At 34.2% G+C, this 3,961-nt stretch overlaps 1 pseudogene; it reads left to right on the forward strand.

Moving 5' to 3' along the window:
- The first annotated feature begins 844 nt into the window (after window positions 1–844).
- Window positions 845–2,164, forward strand: LOC106534346 (trace amine-associated receptor 13c-like; annotated as a pseudogene).
- The last annotated feature ends 1,797 nt before the right edge of the window (window positions 2,165–3,961 follow it).

Below are 3,961 nucleotides of genomic sequence, written 5' to 3' on the forward strand. Positions count from 1 at the left end.
TTTTTCTTTCAAGTATTAAAATTTATTATATTTTATTTCAATATATATTTTTGAAGTAAAAAAAAAACATTTTATTTACAATATTATAGTATAGACAATAGATAATAAATGGACCTTTAACTATTTGAAAACTGTTTTTGTAGACCTTCAAAACTTATATTTGAATAACACTGATCTAGATTCTGCAGCCAGAATATACTAGAAGTCACAAGTAACAACATTATTTACTTTCAGAGGCTGCTCATCTTGGTTCTAAGGTTTATTTTTCAGTTTTTGGCTGATTTAAAAATGTTCTATCTTGCAAACATTTGCAAATTTTGATTGTTTAGTTTTTCAATGGAAATAAACTCTAACTTAATTTTGTGAAGTAATTTGTTTTTATTTCTATAAAATTTAACAGACCTTGCAGAAAAGCAAAAGAAATAAAAACATATTTCATAACTCATATTTAAACCATTCCATAACCATTTTCATATTGTCAAACCTAATCAGTCATTTTTTCATAGAAGAAAATCTTTACAGTCAGCCTACGTAGTTGTTTTTATCACATATTATTTTTTGATTGTGATCAAATATGACAAACACAAGTCTAGGTTGGTACTAATAAAGTAAAACCAGTAAAAATAGCTGGTAATTTTGTATTAACCTTAGGAGTGCACATGTATAATTTTTTTTGTTCTGTTATGAACCTGACCAAGATAAAACTTTCCTTTTTTGCCRCAAGAAACTGAAATAAGCTCCAGACCCTGCCCTCATTATCATAATCATGAAAAAGTTGGTTAAGAACAGAAGACAGTCAAAGAGGAGTGGTGCAGAGTGAGGTAGGAGTACTGATAGGCTTTTATAAAGGCTAATTAAGGGGAGTGGAATCACAACAGAAAGACATAAATATGGTGTGAAGCCAAAAGTTCTGGGCAGAAGGTTGTGGATGTTGAAGCTGTTCATTGATGGAAACTCAAGATGGAGTGGAACTCTGTTTCCCACRTCTCCTCAACGATTCCTGCAGGATACCAAGACTTCATTGGACGGAAACTGTGTTGGTGAACATGATGTCATCCTTCATCTCTCTGATCACTGCAGCTCTCAACCTGCTCGTCATCATTTCTATCTCCCACTTCAGGCAGAGATTAACTTCTCGGCAGCATCTACATATTATGTTTTAGAAATCTGACTACTTTTTGATATAGATGTTTTAATTGTTGGGTCATTTATTTATGTATATACATATATTTTTTTGCATGTGTCTCTTTGCAGGCAGCTCCACACCTCCACTAACATCCTCCTCCTCTCTCTGGCTGTCTCAGACTTTCTTGTTGGTTTCCTATTGATGCCAGGAGAACTTTATAGAAAAAATAGCTGTTGGGTTCTGGGGGATATCCTATGCTCTTTTTATATTTATGCAGCTACTCACATTTTCTCTGCTTCGATTGGAAACATTGTTCTTATATCAGTTGACCGCTATGTGGCTATTTGTGACCCTCTACAATACCCCACCAAAATAACTGAATCAAAAACCAAAGTGTGTGTTTGTCTGTGTTGGATAATTAGTGGTATTTAYAGGATTCTGTTTATGAAAGATGATTTCATTCAGCCAGGCCAGAGTAAATCCTGCACTGGAGAATGTGCATTTACTACCAACCCTATTGCAGGCTTTTTTGATATCATTTTGAACTTTATTGCTCCAGTTACTGTCATCATATTTCTGTACATGAGGGTGTTTGTGGTGGCTGTGTCTCAGGCTCGTGCCATGCGCTCTCACATTACAGCTGCTACAAATCCACGTTCAATTAATGTAATAGAGAAATCAGAGTTAAAAGCAGCCAAGACACTTGGTATTCTTGTTGTTGTATATCTAATATGTCTATGCCCATATTACTGTTACTCTCTTGTCCATGTTAATGTGACCAGYACTTCATATGCATCATTTTTGTTTTTCCTTCTTTATTTTAACTCTTGTCTAAACCCCCTGATCTATGCCTTGTTTTATCCCTGGTTCAGGAAAGCCATTAAACATATTGTCTCTTTGCAGATACTGCAGCCTGGCTCCTGTGAGGCCAACATACTKTAGAAAAACTGATAATGACCCAAAAAGACAAATGCTCAGCCAAAGAATTATATCTATTCTGTAAATTCATTTAAAAGATTACATGAAATTTTTAAATATAGGGAGCAGTGTACTAAAAAAAACATTTGTCACCATATAAATAATGGTAAAAAAAAATTAGATAAAAACAAACACTTAAAAATAAAACATTTTAAAAAGTAGCAAATTACATGTATTGGCATTACTGTAATTGAGTGTGATTTTTGTGAAATTTGTGATTTAAGCTGTTGTATTCTGCTGTTGGCGCAAAAAGACTCAGACCTGCAGCTTGTGCTGGTTACTTCAAAATGCTTTTGTTTGTTTTAGAAGCCAAAACAAGGTGTTCATAGTTTAATATTGGTGAAGTACAATCTTAGTTGGATGCAACAAACTCAACACTGAGGAATAGATTATTTAATTTTTTTTGCAACTGGTCTACACATTTAAAAAAAATGACATAATGCATCTGATTGCCTGGAAATAAAAAATGCAAAGGAGCAAAACCATAAGCTTACATCCCACTCCTTGAAAGGTTGAATAAATACGACAGTAGAGGATTAGCTCTACAGTGGGTATCTAGTTATTTGAAAAATATGAAACAGTTTTTTCAAGTAAATAAGGTAAGATCTGAATTCTGAAACTGTAATGGACATGAAAACACACCAATACGTAGAAGAAGAGGAGTGAAAAGCTGCAGATTATTATAAATAAGTAGAATAAAACTCCAGTCTGGTGGGGTTACCGTAAATTCTCAAGAGTTWGCACAATCTGAAAATGTATGAACATAAACTTAAATAATCATTTGTTTTAAGCTGCGCTTTCAGCCAGGATATGGTATTACGGTATTACGGCATTACAGTTATGTCACGCGCAGGCTCGAAGCCCGCGAAAACCTCTGTTGTTGTTMTCTGCTCTGCTGTGTATAACTAGATGGCTGTTTTGTATTGTGACTTTTAGAAGTCAGTACGTTTGTACAATATATGTGAGCCATCACATTGAAATGAGGATTAAGTCGAAAAGTGATATATGGAGAAATAGGCAAATATAGTGTTTTGACTAAAATGTTAACAAAAATTGTGTTTTGTCAAAATGTAATGAATAAATGCCTTATCAGTGTATCATTTGAATGAATTGTGTGAAATATAATCAGAAAACAAAATTCTGAGCACTTTTTTGAGAAGCAGCAACAAAAAACCTGATTTAGAGGGAAAATGCCTTAAATTTTTGAGAGCAAGAAAAGTTTTGTTTCTTTTTNTATATATGGATTTAATTATGATATCAGAATGATCCAGGTATCAAAATGTGGCTTTTAAAGCCAAGAATCTGAAAATATGATTAGGTCACTTTGACCAAATTTGGCTTAATCCTCATTTCGATATGATGGGTCACATATACTTGATTGGAGTTTTGTAAATTCTGTGCGCATTTTGATTCAATCATGGCGTGTTTTTTACTTTTTTAAATCAACTTACTTAGTTATGTTCGCGCAGTAAACCCACAGTAAACCATGGCATGTTTTTAATGTGTGTGTGACCAGCAGATGACCAGCTGAATATTTTTATCTGCCACAAGGAGCAGGGGAGAAAAAGGGGCCACGTGAAGAAGCTTCTCCACCATGTTGATCAAGATGGAGGACCAAAGCAGGCTGATGATGGAGTCTAACCTTCAGATTTCACTCCAGAGCTTTGAAATGTAAGTAGTGTGATGTGGGAACATGTCTGCATCTTTAGAGCAACTGCTTCTGGTTGGACCAAAAGAAGTGTGTGTTTGGGGATCAGGAAATAAAACAGCCTGTACTTTGTTTTCATTTTTGGTCTTTTTTAAAAATTATTTTTGAAAGATTGGTTCCAAAAGCTTTATAGTTTTATACTGTCGAAG

Source organism: Austrofundulus limnaeus, unplaced genomic scaffold, assembly GCF_001266775.1.
Source record: "Austrofundulus limnaeus strain Quisiro unplaced genomic scaffold, Austrofundulus_limnaeus-1.0 Scaffold1148, whole genome shotgun sequence".
Lineage (NCBI taxonomy): Eukaryota > Metazoa > Chordata > Actinopteri > Cyprinodontiformes > Rivulidae > Austrofundulus > Austrofundulus limnaeus.